Below are 23446 nucleotides of genomic sequence, written 5' to 3'. Positions count from 1 at the left end.
GGAGCGGGCATGTGAGGTAGCACGTTCATGTAGACCTGCACCAGGTGGTGTAGCTGGCCTACGTCCACGTGGCCTACACCTCACTCCTACCAGATGTTCAAGCACAGACAGCTCATGCTCGCGGATTGCCATGCCATGGTCAAGGATTCCAACCATGTCACCAAATCACCTCTCCAGAACGTCAGCAATCTGCTGTTGAGCATTGGCCAATGCCTGGATGTTGTCATTTAAAGAATGGATAGCAGCCATCTGAAGCCTCTGCCCTTCTCTGTTCTGCTGTTCTGCACGTGCCTGTGCTGCCATCACAGTCTGAAACATGCGTCTGGTGACACCAGCTGCTGCGCTCTGTCCTGCAGGTGCATGTCTGCCAGAGGTCCTCCTACGAGCAGCACTGGCCACATGCCTGTGTGGCACATCTGCAGTCATTACACTGACACCATGGTGTGAAGACACACCTTCTGTAGCCACCACACGTTCCTGTTCCAAGCTAACATACGCTGACTGTCCTTCCTCTATGGCCACTGGTGATGGGGTATGTGTTGGCATGAGAACTGTGTGCGGGGAAGAGGGGGATATACCTGCGATGGCAACCATTGGCACAGATTCAGCCCCTGACAACCCTGCCTGTACCTCAAGCATATGTTCATCACTGCTAGAGTCTGTGGGGACACTAACATCAGATGGACCGCAGGAGGGTAATGCACCTACATCACCTGTGAATGCAAACAAAGACTCTACATTACAATAGAGACACACACACAGACAGAGACACAGACATGCACAGACAGAGACATAGACACACACACACACAGACAGAGACAGGGACAGAGACACAGACACAAACAGAGACAGAGACACAGACACACACAGAGACACAGACACACACACACAGAGACAGACAGAGACACAGACACACACACAGAGACAGACAGAGACACAGACACACACACACACAGACAGAGACACACACAGACAGCCACAGACACACACACACACAGACACAGACACACACACATAGACACAGACACAGACAGAGACAGACACAGACGCAGACACACATAGAGACAGACACACACACACAGACACAGAGACACACACACACACACACACACACACACACACACACACACACACACACACACACACACACACACACACACACACACACACACATACACAGAGACAGACCATGCATGTGATTTGACAGAAGGCATGCAGCATGCATGTGATACAGCAGACGGCATGCAGCTCAGACATTAATAGTGGTAGTTAGCATACATCCCTGGGTTGCACACAATAGCAAGCAGGTGTCATATCAGAAGCCATGCATTTCACACAATCATGGTAGTAAGCATGCATCCCTGTGATACACCATGTGGGCCAGCACAGGTTAACAGTACACATGGCTGATGTGACCTTGACATTAACATGTAGTATGACATGTAATCTGCTGACGTGTGCATTGACATGCATACATGTCTGACACAATGGTGTCCTGACACATGTACAGCGGTGTAATGGGTATCACATTGCAGTGTTGTCTGTATGCCCTACAGATAGAATGCACTTTTAGCAGATGTGCATGAGCATTGAAGGGTAGTATGAGGTGTCTACATTGCTATACAGTGTGAAGTACAGACACAGTGCCATTGCATGGCATCATGAGGCGTCTATATTGCTATACAGTGTGGAATACACACAGTGCATAGCCATGACTGTGTGCATACACATTACATAAATACTGTAGATTGTGACCCACGTCGCTGAGGTGTATATACACTAAACCATGCTGTGTCATGTGACAGGTCACCGGAAGACTTACAGATGACACCCCTGCACAACTACTAAAATGCCTTAGCTGCCTGGCAACCGTGTCCACACATGGCAGACTTGTCAATACACCATGTCCCACATGACATTTATGTACCACACACACACGAGGTGCATGGCTGACAGTGATGTCCAAAAGCAGCAAGGGAAATGTATGGTATCTGGGGCCTGATGTGGTGTCTATGTCTGTGGAAGTTCTACAGGTGACTACTGTCATGCTGTGACACAGTCATGATGTTCAACACATCTTATATGGTTGAATTAACTGACACCTCCACAAGCTGTGCACAGGCATTTAGGATGTCCAGTGTTCCACATCAACTATATAACCATTCAACAAAGGTTATAGTTGGACCATGTGTGGAAAATGTGCAACAGGGTGTATACACATCACATGTACTGTGTGTTGCTACATGTCTCTGGCCATCCTCCATGGCCATGTGTGAACATGTGTTGGCCAAATGTTTGTGATGGCCGTCTATTTCACATGTCTGTGTTGTCCCATATGACATACACCCACAGATGTCAGATATGTCAGTGTCCACAGGGTTATGCAGACAAAGAGTTGTATGTTTGGTATATGGGGTATGTTTTATGGGATAGTGAGACAATGTCGCAGCCGGAACACTACATGTCTGGGACATGTCAGATGGCACATCACAATGTGTGCACCCATTGCAGGGGCATATTCCACAATGGTGAATCCTGTGGGCTGCCCATATCCCAGCTCACTGTGTGGTACTGTTTGCGTACCACACATGTGTTGTTCCAATGTATATAGTACATATTCCTACATTGAACAACACCTCCACTGTTGTATGCACAGCTGTCCACACATCTACCAATGACAGATACTGTGGTTTCATGTCGGTGTTTCATTTAGTTTGTATATATTGCACATGGGTAGCCAGTGTGATTGATGTCAGATGTGACCTGTATATCGTGACTGGACCATACATTATGTTTACATGTGTTAACTGGCCACATGGCGAATATATCTATGCATTAACATGCCTGATATTGATAACTGTCTCACCTGCAATGGACTGCTGTCTGTGCGGCATGCCAGAGGTACCTGTATAGGGGTGACACAGCAGTTTGATCATTATCCATGACTTTATGACAGCTACAGGGTGCACTGTGCATGTTAACACGTTCACCTGTACAATAGCATATAGTATGCAGTATGCACATGTGTGCATACACAGGGTAGCATACTATAGTATTCGGCATGTGTGTAAACATACCTTGCATATGATGTTACATTACATATTGTACAGTGACACATGCAAATAAATGGGATATAATAGTTATATGTAAAGTAGTGACTTAACAGTCAACTCCAGGCTCGGTGGTTGGGAGACACCCACCTCCACGATAACAGCTAGTGTTTGTGGATGCTGTACTGAGTGGGTCCCCAGGCTGGCCAGTAGCTCCTCGGTAGGTGTGAGTCGGGGCTGGGTTGGAGGCCCACCACCTGTTCTACCTTGTTCCCTGGTGATTGCATTGGCACGCTGTTTCGCATGTCGTATCAGGTCCGTGCAGTGACTGCGCACCTGCTGGTAGGTGCGGTTATGGCCACCCACATCATTAACCCTCCTGCGAAGTTCCTGCCACAGGTTGTCACACTGCTGGGCATGCTGTGGCACATGGCTGAACAATACCTCATAGTTATCATGGAGGTACGGTATGAGGACATCACCCTCCAAGCGGCTATATGCTGGCATGCGTGAATGAGGCATTATCTGGAAAACATAATGATGGAGACAGGTCACAGTATCTCAGAGATGCGCAGAGATACAGCTGCACATACATGTGTATTAAATCTAGTACATGTGAACAGTTACCTTTGCAAATCATCATGACACTGACACGACTGACATGTTTGTGTCACACACTTGTAACACCCGTTGTGCATTGGATATCATCACCTCATTACATTGCTCATACTCCATGTGAATGCTGTCTTGATGTGGGCATGTCTGTTTGCCTGTACTGGTGTTCTTACCTATCAGCACATGCCTGGATGTGTCCACAGTAATGCTGTTGACCTTGATGCTGTGTATATGTCACATATCAACACATACACTGCCTTAATGGACATGAGCAGTGACAATGCAGACATGTGCACGGAAACCTTTACATTTATGTGTTTTGCCATACACATCTACATGGCACTGTACAGCAGTTCAACATCCTGCCACGTATCGCCTGTGTTGCACATGTGATACACATGGGACAATGGCTAGCCAGATGTTATCGCAGGGATGGTTATCAACTATAGCATGTACGGAAAAGGTCATGCAGTAGTGTGTATGCCCTGGGCCATGTATGGACATAGGATGTGAGGTTTTCTAGCTGTATCCGACATCCATGTTGCCACCGCCAGGTGCATCAGTGCCACATTACTGATCTAGACAGTTAGTGATACATCTGCCATGCGGTCATCGCACCATGTATGACAGAGATGACATGTGCAGCTTTGATGGACAGGGTTGCATGATATGGCAGGAGTATGTAACATGTATGGCACAGGGATTTGTCCAGCATGTGGCGGTCCTTGTAGTAGTAAGGTGGCTGTCTATGACATATGTTTTTCAGATCAGGATATGTACATGTAGCATGTCCAACATCACAGTGTTGCACATGTCTTTATGCAGGGTAGCCAGCATGCTGCATAGTGGAGGTGAGGATTGTGAAGGCTGGTGTTGCCCATCCACTCATGGCCAATACCCCTTAAAGGTGATATGTGATCCAATATTGGTCACCCGAGTGCTGAGTATGGCTGTGCAATGATCTCCATGCTCATGGATGGCACCCTGTCATGACTTGGGTGCCTTGTATGACTACCTAATAGGCCTGGAGATGTCACTAGCTCAGGGAGGTAAACTGCACAGCACCATCCCTTACACACAGTGTCCATAATGTTGACCGCTGCCTAGGTGGTAGTTAATGGGTACAGGGTTATTAACCTAGCGGTGACAATGCAATAAGCAGCTGTCAGATTGTGCACATATGTCATGCACCTCACCCACAAAGCCCATTCTGTATGTTGTCCACAACACTGAGACAGCTATTGCTCCTAGGTCATGGCCATTCACATCCTTACATATGCAGATGCCTCCCATTTGTCTGTGTGGTATGGGCTACAATGAGGGGGGAGTACAAAAATTAACCCTATTTTACTGTAGCTGCCACTGGCGTGATATGCACATGTCACTCAGACACCTTTTGTAGTGTTGCTTCTGTCAACAGGCCACTGGTAGAACACTCCTGTGACATACAAAGGTACATCTAGTATACTCAGTGTAGCTGGAGCACAGTATGGGTGATGATGTCCTATGACCTGTCACAGGTATGCTATGCAGTGTGAAATCATCCATACTGTCATCTACATCTGTACTGCTAACATCTACGTTGATTAAGGTTCATGGACTTGCATACCATACTCAGCAGTGTAATAGTGCAGTGCCTCCCATTATGACTGGCGTCTCCACTTTGTGGGTTGTGATGACTGGTGCTGTGCTCCATTCAGTGTTTTCACAGACTAACATGAACCTATGTTTTACATGGAAGTGTATGTGTAGAGCAAACTTTTTTGCCATATGTATATGATACAACCAGGGATGTGGACAGGTCACATGCAGCCTGAGTGCACCTTGTACCATCATAATTATGGTTACAGGGTTTCTGTAGTGTTCATGAATATGTGATTGTGTACCTGTTGGGGGGGCAGTGGGTTTATATTATCCAACACCCTATCTGTACTGCATATTCATGCTCAGCATTTGTTCAGAACATGTAAGCACTTCATGAGCTACTAATTACTATAGCACCCATTCCAACTCATTTCCTTCAAGTACACTGTTTGTCCTTACATTTCCACCTTGCTTACAGTACAACAGCTGTTGTACAAACGTACCTCACATATCTTGTGAGACATGGTTGAATATACAGGCATGTCCAAGTGTCAATTACCAGTGTTATTGCCTGTCTATGTGATGAATATGGCAAACATGAGGCAATATAGCAATTGTCTCATGTACACAGTCAATGCTCACCTCCCAACATACGACACTACAGCCTGTGGAAGATGCACATATGTAGCCATGCTGGGGATAATGCTCTCTCCAACCCAGGCTGCACCTGACATTCATATGGAGATTTTAAACATTTGCAACACACCCCACTCATCACATAATCTCACTAGATCTCCACCACCATAGGCCACACATAGTATGACTACAACATTTGCGGAACCTCTCCATACTCTCTGTGTAGGCAACAGAGGCAGCCCCCATCACCAAACAACACCAATCACTTATAGCCCACAGACTCATGTGTGCCCATCAACTACAGCCAATAGGGTGTTCTAACATACCTAACACACTAGTAATAGGTGACTCTGTAGGTGGTCACACTGATGTCTCACTCAGCAGACTACACAAGGTGATAGTTGCTTACATCTGGCTGTCAGGTAACAGGATCCGCAACATAACCTATGCACTCATGCCACTCCTCTCCAGGTACAATTTGACTGTCATTCTCCATGTTAGTGTGAATGCCCTGAGATGTAACTTCCTGGACTACATGTACAGGAACATGCAATAGCTCTCCGATCTTGTAGCCCAGGAAGGTATCGACCAAGCCCTGAGAAGCATTCTGCATTCATCCAGACTGATACCACTGTACAATGACTGAATGTTTCACTTCAACAGTTGCCTATGCTTCTGCTGTCATTCCACAGGCATCCAGTATCTGTCTGCTTTGACTGACATGGTCGACAAAACACGATGCTTTGGCACAGATGACCTGCACCTGTCAGCCCTGGGATTGCGGATAACATGTAAGGTTCTTGCTGCTCCTATACTGCCTGTCTTGGACAGTTTCCAATAACATATTCACCACCAGAACAGGAACAGGCAAGCAAAACCTGAGGGTAATGTTACTCAGTGCTTGACATCTTCATCTCTAATGCACTCAGGCGAGGCACTCCTTATAATGGACCACTTCAATATCTCTGCAGTGACTGGGACCTACTTCTAGGCTCCGGAGAGCACCACTGCACTGACAGGTTATACGCAGACCACACCTTTCAGTCATGTAACCAGGACTGGAACACCCACGGTGGAGGTGTGTCCATATTTCACAAGGATGTACACATCTCCAGGCTGGTTACTTAGCACAATGCATCAGAGGTAATCCAAGTGCAACTAACTGTGGCCAGAACTGCTATACACATTGTAACTTGCTACGGATTCCACACCATACCCCACGGTTACCAGCCCTCATTTCTTGGTGTACTGGACAGTAGGGTTCAGACAGGAACTACTGATGTGAGACTGACACTACCCCACACTTAACTGGGATACCTACTCATGTACCGACATATTAGGCCAACGCTTTCTGGGATTCATAACCTCCAATTGGCTGGATAAACCTATACACACCACCACCAAGGCCAACAATATCCTAGACATGGACATTACCAACATGTGACTGGTATTCCACACCTGGGTTATCCCCTCGTTGGTAGTTTCCGAACGTATGCTAATCACCCTTGTTATCCACATCCCAGCACCACACCCTTCATGGAATACACAGTACAATATTTCTACAAGGCCAACTTCAGACATCTTATGACAGTGGTAGTAAATGTCATGACACCCGTGCAGATGGACAATGTAGTTACAAACGCTGAAACATACACAACTACACTTCATTAGCACTTACACGACTGCATGGATCATGCTTTCCCAAACAGAGCCATGATGGTACCCACTAGATAATGGATGCCACTCTGGGGGTTCAGTTCCATGGACATAATGTTCAACAAAAGGTGGAGGCTGTTGCAAAGTGGAGTACAATCCCATGGGTGGGGTAGCTCCCTGGTCAGCCTCAGTAGGAATACCGGATCCCTTATCACATCCTCCAAAGCTAGCTACATAAACATTACTGTGACACATTCCAAGGACTACCACAAAGCGTTATGGAGGTATGTCATTACTCAATGGCAATACCCACATCTGCTCTGACATACAACGGTTAGGCAGAAACTTTATAGAACCGACTGATATTGGCAACATCCTGGCAGATAGGTTCAATGTTAACTTTACACCCCTCTCACACCCTACAGGGCCCAAATCTATACAGGAACAATGCAGAGTCCCTGCGGTCACAACTACACAGTTCCAACCTGCACTCTCTAAGGCCTGGAACACAGACTCCATGTGACCATCCAACATCCCAGGCTGCGATTTACACAGTCCTCAGAATGACATGGCTCCCCACTTGGCCACCAGATTCACTAATAGCCTTGTATCAGGCATTGTTGCCCCTGAATGGTGCACAGCAACAGTTATCACACTCCACACAGGTGACACCACAATGGACCAGAGGGACTATTGCCCTATACACCTGACTGGACTGTTCTGCAAGGCTATGGGGAACATCATCATGGAAGTCATTCACAGAGACATTGGTGGGCTCCAGACCTTTGATACCACCCAGGTTGGATTTGTTAGGGCCAGACCATGGCTCCTACACCTGCTGGACTCCTTTGATACAGTTACTAAGGTAGTAGATGACGGTAAGGAGGTCTACACAGCCTACCTTGTCCTCTCATTGGCTTTTAGCACCATTCTCCATTCTGGTATTGACAAAATACACATCCACCTGCACATCGACCCCTACGTCTCAAGATGTTATGCAAAGTGGCTCAGGGACAGGACCCACACAGTGAGGGTAGCATACCATTGTACCTACTGTAATTCAGTTACACTTGGCATACCCCAGTCCTCAGTCATAGGGCCCATCATGTTCGGTATATGCTTCCCTGAGGTAGAGGCTAGCATAGAGGGACTTTCCCTGAATAGGTTTCCAGACAACTGCAAACAAGGAGCCATGATTGATCAACCAGCTGATACAGACACCCTCCATAAGGGTGTCACTGTGACGGATACCTGATGTCGATAACATGGCCTCAATCTGCATGACACAAGGTGCATAGACATCCCCTTTGGATTACACCAATCACCCACTGACTATCACATAGGTGGTAGTCCCCTACATACATGTGACATTATACGGGATCTTAGTACACATGTATATAGCACCCACTCCTTTGATAACCATATTGCCAATGTGGCGTGGGTATCCTTTTACATGGCCACCCTAATCTGTAATGGGTTTGTAGCTGGAACATAGGCACCCCTTGTATCTCTATACTCCTGACGTATGAAACACATTCAAGGGTACAACACCCCTTTTGGGGTGTACCTTATGGAACAGCAACGGCTTTAAATACCACAACATTAACACACCATGAGGATTATTGACCTCCAAAGGATGATGTATGCAGCACAACTACAGACACCACAACTGTACACATTTGAATACTCAGGGGTGACCTCTGCTGAACATAGAAGGCCCATGTCCACAACAATATTGATGGATATACTCCACATAAGCAACGTAAGGAAAAGCCACTGAGAGCAACATGCTCAGGGATATGTACCCAAACACAACAATGAGTGGGACGTGCTTGAGGGATACATTCCTGAACCAGACACTCACCATGCTTTGGAACATGATTCCTATGTACATCAAGCAGGGACCCTCACTAGCACTCTTCATGAGATACCTCGATGGGTGGATGGGAGACAGACATGTACGCCAGGGATCACTGCAGTGGCTGTACTGTACACAGGTGCAGGTAACAAATGGCTCTGCTGTTCACAGGCACAGGACACTACCCTAGGGAGGTGCCACCAGTGAAAACACTGTAGTTGGGCTTACAAATGGACTTGGCCAGACAGCATAGTACCTAACCATGAACCTGTGAAGCTATTACATGTCCTTTATGCATGGATAATTGAGTAGCTCTTCTATTTCAATTAGCTATCATGCTGTTACACTGTCCCATGACTACAAGCCATATGTATCCTGTTATTGTGTATTGTACATGCCAATAGACATGCCTTTTGTTTGCATGATATAACAGTTATGCTGTGTAAAATATCTGACATATCTACCTACAATACTGTACATTACACATATTTTAAACATTATCTCATAATGCAAAGCATAATTGCACAGCAGGACCACCTTAGGCATGTTATTCTTGTTATATGCCCATACACATGCCTACTGTGACAGTATATCAACATATACTATCCCCTGTTATGGCACGTACTTGTTGGACAAACCCTACCACTGACGGCGTGTGGTGTGGAATTGTTGTGTATAAAGCCCTTATGTAGCATCCTTTGTGGTGTATGAGATGTTTATCTTGTGGCCCACAGCAGGACACACAATTTCTACAAGCATTACTATGCTCAACAAGACATCACTACATAATACCTTTTCCCACTTTATGCATTGCGTACACTTTAATTAATACAGAACAGGCACTACATACACTAACATACTGAGTGTTCTACATACCTTGTTAGCGTTCCGAGTCTTCGTAGATATCTGTCTTACACCTTTCCTGTTTAAACGGTTCTATGGTATGAGCATACAGTTTGAATGTATGGCAAGCCATCCTTTTATACGTAGATACCTGTAACATGTGGTATTCTGCCACCAATTGGTGTTCCTGAGTAAATTATTACATGCACATCAGCTGTGCAGCTACACCATTCACCAGTTATGCAGCAACAGTGGGGTATAATTGAATACTCCACTTGGGCATTGGCCTTTTTCCCTACCTTCGAGGGAGACGGCCTGTATGTGTTTTGTTGTGAGGAATTGCAACTGCTATGTGGAAAGACACGGATATTTTGAATTCATGTCCCCCGTGGATTGTGTGTGATGGCTAGAGTATGTGGTTCTACATGTGAGTGTACCTGTCATCTCAACCGTCTGATACGAGACTATTAAAACAAAACCTGTAACATCGCTGTCTGTTCCATTATACAGCAGCTACAATTTCACATGGCGCCATTACAAGTGTGTCTCTCACAAGGTATGTTAACGCTTCTGCAGATGTCATTGAGTGAGTGGATGTTTGTGATGTTATTACAGTCTGTATTGCAATTGTTTCAGGTGTGGGGGAGAAGTAAGTGGGTGTACATCGCATATGCAGGTTTGTGAGGACTGCATTTATACATATTCCATATGTGTGTGTGGGGTCCTTCCCTAATTGAAGACCTATCATTTAGTAGACTAAAACTATGGTTGTTGAAGACTTATTCATTGAGCCATTGTTAATTGGTTCCTATATAGCATGCAGGTGAGTTTGATACCTCAATCCCTCCGGAAATAAATCGATATGTAAGGGAATGTTACTAAATGACAGCTGTCTCGTGTATTTCTGTCAAAGATATTTGCACTCATTGCAGTTGTGTTGGTGACTGAAACTCTTTGGCTTGGGTTGCCACCTTTTCAAATGGCCATAGTGGGACATTTGCAGGACACACATCGGTGTTTAGAGGCCGACACATACCCATGGTCAGTACACAAGAAGGAACGTACTTTTATCCTAAATACATCCTTATTCTTGTAGCACTTTAGCTACTTATCATGTTTCTTGTAACATTTACGTATTTTAGATACAGGAATAACTATTTAATGCAAATATTACATAATATATGGGACATAATTATGTCCTACAATCTCGGACATTTGCCCTTTTTAATATTTGTTGTCAGGACACAACTGCCCAAGGAGGGGCTGTCCCTCTCAGAGTGGGACAGGTGGTAACCGTATGCCTATGGCCAGCTATGACCACACCTACCGTAATGATCTACCTCCGCGTTAGCACTAACAGGCACACGATGCAAACACACACACACATTACAGTCCCACGGAAATGCACACGGCACCCTCAACACACACTTACACAGACTACAGCATTCACAAACACACTTGAACACAATACCTACCTGGTCCGCAGCACTGGCAGCGATAACTAAATGTCCCTTAACATCGTGATAATATTACTCGTGGTTCTATTGTTCCAGTACTGTGGTCTTTCGGTCTTTAAGCCTCGTGATTATTGCGTGTCGGTATGTAAAACATTCGGTAGTTGGCAGTATCCTATTTATTTGTACCTCCATGGTTGAGGAGAGAGAGTGAACACACCTTTCGTTGTGTACATGGCAGTGTATACTGTTTCATGAACTCCGCACGTTTGTGTTTTAAATACACACCTGCCATTGGTACATCTTGGGTAGCTTAGTGGTAGGTGATTGTGTACATGATTGCGTGTTCTACTCCTGGCAGTGGTCGTTTTACCTTTCAGAGCAGGCACTATTAGTACAGGGGTGAATAATGCTAGTTTCACCTGTTCTGGACATCGTTGACCGTGATCTGCGCAATATTCATCAAAGCTTAGCCCTGTTTCATGCATATCCATATAGTCATGTTTAAACGATGCTTACCAGCACTTGCTAATGCATAAACCCGCTAACTTAAACCTGATCTGATGACCTGCATCCAACATCCATTATTAGTGCTTTCGGGATTACGTAATGGCCCTTGCAGGATGTGGAACTGGGAACATGCACGACAATTAGTGCCATTACCACTTGGGCATCTGGGATTTGTACACATGTTATGGTGTTTTGTATGTGGACTGTACTACGGCTGTTACTCCATACTGCAATCAAATGTGTAACTCAGTTAGTTTACATATCGATGAGACCTATTAATGGTATGTCCAAGTGATGTTTAATGGATGTGCTCCAGCATTGGGAATCTATGTCACAGTGAGCCACACACTATAATGTGCTACACCTTCACACAACCATAAGTGGAGCATACTGGGGTGACAGATACCTGTCATGGGTACTCCCCATGCTTTGGCACTACATCGCTGATTACATTATATGGAGGCCCTTATTAACACACCAGGGAATCCATGCAGAGTGTGTGGGGAACAGTGGTTACACACATGGATCCCGCAATTGGCTCTGCTCCACTGAGGGACAGTTGGTTAAACGATGTGGTGGTGACAGCAGACACTGTTTGCCTCAGCTGATGAATGGCCTCTGACAATCGGGCATGTACCTACCGATGTACCTAGGAGCCTATACATATAGTGTCAACATATACTGTTAGGTGCGTGTACTGTTCAGGTGTTGACTTTCCTTGTTCCAATAGCTGTTGTGTGTGCAATGGCTGAGGGATGCTTATGTAGGATTCACACAGTAGGCCACCTATACATTACAATTTACAGGTGGTCGTGTGTGTGTGCCATCCAGTTTACTGTGTGTGCAGGTGGAGAGGTGTGTCAGTCTATAGGGGCCTACACTGTCAGTGTATGTGCTATACGTTCCCTCTTTGCCAAGGTGTGGGCATATTGGGCACGCATCCATCTGCCTACTGGGGCTGGCACAGGGTGTTCGTGGTCTGAATCCCTCTATGCCTGTGATGGCCTTGGCAATTGCGGTGAGCTGTGAGGGCCTTCACCATTATGTCCCTGCTGCAGCTGTTTCCGCAGGATCATATTATGTAGCATGGCACATACTATGAAGATGTGGGCACACATGCCTGGAGAGTACTGCAAGGCTCCGCCAGATATGTCCAAGCAACGGAACCGTGATTTCAGCATCCCATACACACACTCTATGATGATTCGGGTTTGTGCGTGTGCCTCATTATGGCGTTCTTGCATAGGTGTGTCTACATTTCTGATGGGAGTCATCATCCACGGCTCCAGTGCATAGCCAGCATCCCCCACAAGGTGGCCATATGGGATGTCCCCCCTGACAACTACCTGATACAGCTGTGAGGCATGCCAGATGTGGAAGTCATGGTAGCTTCCAGGGCTGCCAGCACACACATCCATGATAATGCCCTGGGCATTGCACACAACCTGGCAGTTGGAGTGGTATCCCTTGCGGTTTATGTAGCGCCCACCATGCTCACCGGGTGGTGACTTGATATGTATGTGCGTGCAGTCTATCGCACCCAGTACCTCCGGGTAGTCTGCCACATGGTGGTAGAGACGCATATTGCTGGCCAATTCCTCCTGAGTTCGGGGGAAGTATATATGCTCATTGGCATGTGGTAACATGGCATCCAGGAACTGGTGGATTACCCTGGATGCTGATGCCTGTGAGATCCCCATTATATCTCCAGTTGGCCTTTGAAAGGTACCTGTGGCTAGTATTCTCAAGCTTACACATACCTTCGTGTCCACTGGGATGGCTTCCCCTCTGTTGTTTCTGGATCTCAGGCGTGGCCGGCACAGCTTAACTATTTTCTGTAAGATGTCCCTGTCCACCCTGTAATGCTCTACTATCTCCAGATCATGTAGCCCCTGGTAGGTTACCCTTGGTCTGAACACTCTCCTCCTCCTCTGGGGCCTGTGGTGGTTGTCAGCATCATCCTCCACAACACCTTCAGTCCCTAACACATGGTGATGAATCACAGCTATGGCAGCTCCCAACATGTACATTGTAAAAGTTCCCCGCCTGTTTAAACCGATGATGCAGTGTTTGGGAATACACAGGTGTGTGTGAGGTGTCTTCACACTTTATACTATTGTGCTTTGAACACTGATGATGTCATTGGGTGTGTACGTACAATCGGAGCTGCAGGGTATCTTATGTGTTTTACCACAGGTATTGCTATTGTGGTGCCTTTGGTGTTGAATTACATTTAGCTGCTGTGGATTACCTCTTGCCCTTCCCTTAACATTTCTTAACGTTTCCCCTCCCATTTTCTGGCATGCATCCAGCAGCTTGCTTTCTTTTGTACTTTCCAAAACCTGGCTTATCTTGCGAAATGTGTTCTATGGCCGATCTACTGCAGGTTTGCCTTGCTCTGTGGTGACAGTTCTCTTTTCTTTGCAATCTGACACCTCCCCTATCCTGTTCTGAAGGTTGCTGCGAGCAGACTTGTTAGCTGCCATCGATTGCCCACTGTGAGTTAATAGGTGTTAATTGCTCAGTTGTACTCCAATTACCCTACTGCGGCATTTCCTTATTTTCTTCCCCTAACCATCCTGTTTGATCTGTGGTGCGTGGCATGTGCGTCTGCTTGCCGGGTTTCGGGCACGTTTTTATCCACATACACATGCACTTTCAGGCACCATGTGTGCTCTCAGCTAAATGATGCTATACCTACATCTCCACCCTATCCTGCAGCTTTGCTTAGCAACGGGCAGCCTGGATTTGCATTGCTCCAATGTGCTTACAGCTACGGTGGCACACCCCACTGCTGATGTCATGTATACCTCCAAACCACTCCTCGGTGTTGTAGTGCTGCGAGGTATGGTACATCCTTAGTCCGGCGGGACATTTGCGATTCACTATTACTTGCCTCATTTGCATGGCATTGACTACTAATTCATAGTTACCAAGCCGAACACTGTCACAGACCCTTAGCAACCCTCGCAGCTTGGTTGTGGTGTACCATGCATACCATTGACTATTATGGTGTAATCATGATTTGTATTACATTGCGATTTTATGACATTTGTATATATTTTCCTTGTGTTCCCGTTTGCGCACACATGCCCTGCAGTTGTACTTTGCGTTACTGTGGACATGACATTAAATGTTTTTTAGGTGCTGTGCATCTTTTCTTATGCCATTGGCTGTATATTTAGCCATTGGCATATGTTAACTTTGTAATACATGAGTCTGGTCCACTTTCATAGCTCCAATGTTTTGTTTAGCAAAATGTAAACCGTTTTTTTGGTTTACATTTCTGTAGGCTTACGCTACGCCTGCACCACTTCATGAATCGCTATGTACCTTCATTTGCATGCTGCAGTACTGCGCATGGGGTGATTAGCATACCTGAGCTGAGGGCTGTGCAGATCTGGCATACGCTGGTAGTGCACATGGAATTGGATCGTACCTGAATCGCTCAGTGGCCATATTTGGCATTATACCGCCTACGCTACTCCTGTGCCTGGCGCAAGCTTCATAAATCCCGGGGTTAGTCTTTTTTCAGATGGGAGAAGAGATATTTAGTTTGTCCAGGAAGACTTTATTAAAAGTGAGCAGACATCCTCTATGATGATGGATCAGTTAATAGACCATAGGGCTGTTTGAAAGATTGTGCATTAAATGGTGAGATATTATTTGCATTTATGTTGTTTGGCTTGATGGATTAAAAATCAGTAGGTATAAGTTGGAAAATGATTACTCAGTGAGTCTGAAAAGGTTCTATAGGAAATATATTTGCTAGGGTCAGAGACAATACTCCAATCAAAAGTGGTGTCACTACTGAGTGTTTCATTGTAGCATGTGGGAGCACAGATGAGTTAGGTACGGTTAAAAAGTTTATACTTGAGTTGGAAATTGGGGGAGAAGATCTACCAGTCAGTATTGACATTGCCTATTACATTTTTTTCATTTGAGAAAGTATTGGATATCCAGTAGATAATGATTTGTAATGTGTTTATAGTTTTACCTAGCGAGGATATAGGAGACAATAATGCATAGCTGTTTAGGGATATTTAGTATATGAATTTAAATGAAATGAGCAATTGAGCATTATTGAATTTACATATTGAGCTAGTGTAGAGGGTAATTTTATGTGAAGTGAAGTATAGTAGGTCAGTTCCACTGGCTTGCTTTAAAAGACAGTCACATCTGATAATACTGTAGCCAGGGACAGTATTTCTGAGTTTTTATATAGGGTATGAAGCAGGTTTCTGTGATGCTGAGTAAGCCAGGGGAGTAGTGAGATATCCAGTCATGAAATTCTGAGACTTTATTACATAAACTATGTATATTTATTGATATAGTGATTAATGGTTTATGGTTAGGGAGGGGATGTTTTTTATTGATGGCATGATATGGACCAGGGTTTTGGGGATGCTGTCACTCAATGGTATTCTGTGGGAAAAAAGAAATGGATATTTTTCTTAGTTTATATAAGAGATTTCTATGTTGCAGTTAAGAATTTTAAGTTTGTAGCAGCTGATAGGAAAATAGTTGAATAGACTTAATGCAATTTAGGGATAATTATAGTAAAAGAGGTGTTTCCGAGGATAAGTGAGTGTGGGAAAGATTGCTGAAGGAAAGATATTTGTGTGATAGGCTGTTAGATGACATGGTAAAGTAAGTGTAATGGAGAGGTTAAGATGATCACAATTAATGGAAGGTAGAAATGATGAGAGGACTGGCTAATTAGGGGATAGGTGATGTGTAAGATGGGAAGGACAGGAAATAGTACTGGTTTGGGAAAGACAAGAAATATTAGAGAATGAGTGGACCAATAAGTTAAAAGGTTATGGACTAATTGGAAGAATGCTGGTGGAGCTGTGAAGGGGAGAAGTTATATAGGGAATAAATGCCATTGTAGTGAGGGGTGGGTGGAATTTGGGGGCAGGGTAGAGGATTCAAGGGAGCGGGTTGGACCCACACAGTACTAGGATTCCAGAAAGAAAAAAAAAACAGTTGAAATGACAGCAAAATGCAGACAGGCCATACAAGAGGGAACATATTGTAACAGGAGGTGCATCTTACACTGTGGGGTCAAATTAGTAGTGAGTGCTGGTAGATAGCTGAAAAAACTCAAAAGGGGAAAATACTGAGGTGAGAGAGGGCCAAGAAATATAGAGATGGACTAGGAGTTAAGCATAGTTAACATGTCCTCTATTTGGATAGTATACTGTGGGTAAATTTGTATTGCTGCATATGACTCCTGAATGCAACTAGGTAGTCATTTTACCCCTAATAATAATAACCATGTGTAGGCCGCGGTGGTGCAGCAGTTAGCATTGTCACCTCACAGCAAGAGGTTCTCCTGTTCAATCCTCAGCTGGAGTGCCTTCTGTGTGGAGTCTGCATGTCCTCCCCGCGGTCGAGTGATGTTTAAAGACATGCAGTTAGGTGTGTGCATGAATGGGTGTGCCTTCTTTGAAGATTGGGCGTTGGGCTGGCAACTTGGCACCATAAAAATCCACTGCCAATCATTAGTGGACCGGAGGTCTGCTGTGGCAACCCCTAACTGGGAAAAGCCAAAAGACATTACTTTACTTACCATTAAATTGCATACTTAGACAATAGTAAAGTATTTCGGAAAGTTTGCTGTTTCCTTTGTTAAGTTTATTCATACCTTCCTAGTTGTGCTGAATGGTGTCTCTTTCAGGTGAGTGCACCCAGCTAAGTATCGGATGCTGGCTCAGAATAGAAAAGAAGAGGATGAGGGAGGGTTTTTTGACTAGACAGTAAACATATATAGAAGGCTAAAAGAAAAGTTACAGTGAAGTATGGAACAGGTGCAGCACAGAGTGAAGTAAAAAAAAAAAAAACAGAAAAGTAAAGAGGGTTGTAGCAGGTAACTACATGCCGTTCAACAGAAAATAGGTTCTATATTCACATCATGCCACTCTGGTGGCATAGAGTGATAAATCCCTGACTACAACCCAGGCAACCTGGGTTCAGTTAGTGGCTCAGGTGGCTGATGGAGCAGCAAGGAGGGAGCCTAAAATGGGGTTATATGGTGCAGATATGGCTGAAATGCTGCAGAGATGGCAGTGATACACCACACATCTCCATTACATGTTCGATCACCAGGCATATCACTAGGTCTGCAAAGGGAGGAGTAAATGGGTAGGTCATAAGCTGAAACACCACCTGGATGGAAGCACAGATGTGCTGAGCTCCTAGATGCTTAGTTCAGTGACCAGCCCGAGCAACAATGGATTAAGTCAAGTGAGGGGGTAAGCAGCTGATAGACCCAGCATGAAGAGGGACTGGGGTACTGGGCTGGTAAAATGAAGAAAAAGTGGTGGGGTAGAAAAAATATTTTAATCATAAATCTTAAAAATAGCAAAGTTAATATAAATAGTATGTCTAATTCAATGTAACATAGTTCAATCCATCTGGAGGAAGATTATGCAAATGCAACTACTTCAGCAGATAACAAAAAGTAGTTTTTAATATAGACTATAGGAATAAGATCCTTTGCATTAATTTCTATATAAATGAGCCCATCAATTGACCTCTTTGTGATATATTATCTATACTAGTGAATTAAGCAGAAATGGGTGACCACTTTATTTTAAGTATTCTGCATATGATTTAAAATAATTGTGAATTTGGAATATACCAAAATACCTGTAGAATTACCTAGAACTAATGTAGTTGTTTGGCAAACAGAAATGAGAAAAACAAAACAACAGGTAAATATCCCTGGTGCATTACATGAATTACTGCAGTGAAAAGTTAATCAATATAATACAAAGAGAAAATGAGCTTTGACCAGTTTATACAGTTGCATAATTCTAGTATAACATTAAGTATTAGTAAATGTGCATGTGGTACACTGTTAGAATGCTTCCAATATCAGCAATATGGAAAGGAAAATAGAAAAAGATAAAAGTTCTGGATGAGAATGTTAATGAAGTAGCCACACTCATGGTGATACATATGTATGGTTTAGACAATGACTAATTATTAATGTAAACAGTGCTAACTAAAATGTCTTTAAGCAAAGCTACAAAAAGAATAAGTCTAAACATTTCTCATTAATGCAGGATTTGTATGCTAGATTCAGAAGTTGAAAACACAGCAGATATATGTAACCAACGCATACCTCACAACTTCTTACAGAAAGAAATCTGGACAAAGCCATAAATAAAAGTGGGACAAAGGTCTGCAAATAGTGACAGTTTTTAAATATTGTTCTTACAAGCTTAGAAAGTTGATAGAATAGAAGGTTTTGCATTAGCATGAATTTTCTGAAGGATATCAAGTCTGAAACTCAAATGTGTGCCATTACTTTCTAACTTCAGTCTTTAATGATTTGCCACTGATTTGCCAGAAAACCCAAATTTTATGAATAATGGACCAAAATTATAAGACAAAAATCTGGACATTCTGCAAAAATCTGTACAGTTGAGAGGTATGCTTACATGGGGTCTTGTATGAGAGGGAAATCGTCTACAGACTCAGTTATGGAGATAAGAGGATTTTAAAAATGGTTCTTGGATGACAGTGTCACTGAAGTATGAAAAACATGAGTGGCTAGGTAGAGGGACAGTGAAACAGAATAGATATGCTGAAGGCAGTGGGTGTATATCCTTGGACCCATTCAATAATTGGCCTCCAGAAAAGAAAACAGTAGGCAGACTACACAGAAGAGAAAATGTTGTAACAGGAAGTGCACATTACACTGCAGAGGTAAATGAGAAATGAACGCTGGTAGACAGCTGAAAAAACCTTGAAAGAGAAAAATGTAGAAATGAGAGTGAGCTGAGAAAGCTAGAGGTGGATTATGAGTCAAACATAGTTAACACAGCAATTATCTCGATAGTATACTGTACTATACTTATTTAAAAAATATTAGAGGGGGATTTGATGTTGCTGCAGATGACCCCCAAATACAACTAGGTAGCCTATTTACTACTAACTATAACAACTGAGCATATCAAATTGCATACATACAGAAGAGTGTAGATAATTGGGTATGTTGCTGTTTCCTTTAGAAAGTTCATGCTTGCCTTCATAGCTTTGGGACTAGGTGTGTTTTGGGTGAATGGATGCTATCTCTCTATTGGTCACTGGCTCAAACAGAGAAAAGGAGAGGGATGTTTTTTTTTCAGCAATAGTTTAGATATCCGAGATACTATGCTGTTTCCTTTTGTAAGGTCATGATCACCATTCTAACTTTGTGATTAGGTGTCCCTTTTGGGTGAGTGCACCCTAATTCATTAATGGTCACTGGATCAGAATAGAGAAGGGCACAGGGAGAGATTGTGATGTTTTTCTGTACACGATAGTGTAGATAATTGGGATACTTTTATTTTTCCTTTGGTAACTTTATGCTGACCTTCCTAGCTTTGCAATTAGACATCCCTTTACCCAAGGTCATTACTGGTCTTTGGCACAGAATTTGTTTTTAAGAGATTCCTGCATGAGAGGGAAATCCTCTACAGACTTTGTTACCAGGGAAAAAGGATTTTAAAAATGCCAACTAGTTCACCACAACAACAGGACAAGTTAATATGGATCAACACTGTTGAAAAAAAATGAGAAATAGAGATTCTCATTCAAGCCCTTCTCAGTTTTAGGAGGGGAATGGAAGATAAATGGTAGGATATGTAAAGATCTCCAAAAAAAAAAAAAAAAACACTAAAGGATTAACTTATGAAGGACACAAACCTACCTATAGATGAAGAAAATGAGCAAGAAGAAGAATTGTAATAAAATACCATGACTTTGACACTGTATTGTACAGGGCAATTGCTGTAAGCAAATAATTTGTGAAAAAACAGGCATGCATCTGCAGACATAAATGCTAACTATTTTATGAGTGAGATTACTTATTTCCGTTATTAAAGATCTAAGTATAGAGTTTATTCCTAAGGTCAAATTTGTTCCATAAAAATGATGTAGGAAAAATATCAGGTGTATACTCTGTTGTCCTAAGAGTCAGGTTATTTTATGTTTTTTTTCCTCTGCAATACAGTGTAGATACTTGGGATACTTTACTATTTCCATTAGTAAGTTCATGCTTGACTTTATTGCTTTGCGACTAGGTGTCACTTTTGGGTGAATGCATGCTAGCTCAGTATTGGTTATTGGCTCAGAATAGAGAGGAACAGAGGGTGTTGTGCAATGAAAGATGGGGTGAATAGCCATGTTTTGTGGGCAGGGCCAACATGAAATTAATGAAAATTGATTGCCTGAATAGTTTTTTTTTTCTGTGAGTTCAGAGTGGAGCTCCTCTTTTACTATCTGAATAAGAAAAATAGCCAATATGTCCTTGTCAGTGGGGGACTGTTAACAGGACATACAGAATGGGTGCATTTTAATGTCTCACACAGACAAGCTGCATGTTGTAATTTGCAATTAAAATTAGAGTCTAAATGAAATACTAGGAAGGGGAAATGCCAAATGGTCATAACGTACAGAAGCCAACTCGTTGAAGACAAGCTGCTGTTAGCAGTATTATATTTATGAGAGAACAGTGGGAAGAGATAATCTGTAACTAGATTAAAATGCTTTGGTGCACAAGTATTTGGTGCATTTATGGAGCGAATGCGGATAGTACAGTAATTGAAGATAATGCAAAAGTAAACAATTTTAGAATTTTAGAAATGGTTATTGTTTTTTTTTTCTGTCATTCCATGTGACAAATGTTTCTTAAATGAGTTTAATGCTGATGATGGCATGGATTATGGGATCACGGTCAGTGGTATTTTGTTATGAAAAAGAAAATATTCATAGGGAATAATATTATTTTAGAGGAAAGGCATTGTACTTATGGAAGTTAATCATTACAATTCATGTTAAAAATTCTTAGGATGCTAACTAGAAAAGCCAATGGGATCACAGTTAGACAATGAGAATAAAACCATAATTAACATTGTTGTAAGAAACTCATCTAACTGAAAGTGAGAATAAGCAAATTATTAAAAGGGACTTTAAAGAGGAATTATCTGCAAAATGGGAAGGAGCCAGAAAGTGGAGCATATTAATGCTCATAAAAAAGAGCTTCCTTGGTAACTGAAGTAAATATTAGTGACCGATAAAGAAGGTATTTAGCAGCAAGATCATATGAGAAGGACAGGAGGCTGACAATAACAAATATAAATATGCCTCCAAAGACAATAATGGAGATGTAAGAATTTTTAGTATAGTAAGAAGTTTTCATCAAAGGTTTTTTCTAATGATAGAGGATTGAAACAGTAATTTCAACCAGTCATGTGAGTTGGGGCCCAAAAAAGTAAAAATATCACATAAGGTTAAGTTTCTACTTATTATATAAAATATTCAGTTTGTAAGATGTGACCCACCATCAAAACAAGGAAAAGGAATTTGCATATTATGTATGCAAACATAGCTGCTGGCCAAGATTAGACAGGGTCTATATACTCCTATAGTATGGATACCTTCTATACAATTCAAGAATCCACCGTAGAAGTCTATCTGAACCAAGTTTATGTGGCGCTAGGAATGATAAAAGGATATGTTAAAAAAACATGCTGCTGTTTCACTTTATACTGGTTGAAATATATTAAGAATAGGAAGGGTAAGGGATGTTGCAACAGTTATTACAAGACACACACGACAGAGGGAGTAGCTAGTGAAGGGTTAGGGACACTTAAAAATGGAGATTAGAAGTGTACTCAGATGTAAGAAACAGAGATGGACCACACCTCATTACAGTAAATATTGAGAGTCATGAAAAAAGCTATAGGAGAAGGGGGTAATATGAGGAGCAAGAAAAAAAAATAAGTAAGCAAAATAAGGTGGACATAAAGAGTTATATTAGAACAATATGTTAAAATAGACTAGTAGCTATGAGAATTTTATATTTCAATAATACATTTAAGGATCAAAAACTTTTAACATGAAATCTATGACTGCAGAAAGTCAAAGTGATATTGAAAAATCATGATAGATTGTTTTAGTAGAAACTGTTGAACTTGTATAAACTCTGCAGCATTCTGGACATTTCAAAGGTACAGACATATAGTGTGTAACCTCATAAAGCACTATATCATTATTAACTTCAATATGAAAACCATTAAGATGGCAGTGAAGAGTGCAAGCCTTCTTAAGTAGTGAACTGTTAATACTAGAGGTATTTTAAGAAAATAAAAGGTGCTATAAGGTATTAATTCTAAAAGGAAAACCCTCTGTATGGGAAAATGGGAATTCATTGCTGTTTAAGGTAAGATTTCACTAGAAGCAAT

The sequence above is a fragment of the Protopterus annectens genome, chromosome 2.part2, assembly GCF_019279795.1.
Source record: "Protopterus annectens isolate FY-2018-M chromosome 2.part2, PAN1.0, whole genome shotgun sequence".
NCBI classification, from domain to species: domain Eukaryota; kingdom Metazoa; phylum Chordata; order Ceratodontiformes; family Protopteridae; genus Protopterus; species Protopterus annectens.
The sequence above is the reverse complement of the archived record's forward strand: the minus strand, read 5'-3'. Positions refer to the sequence as shown.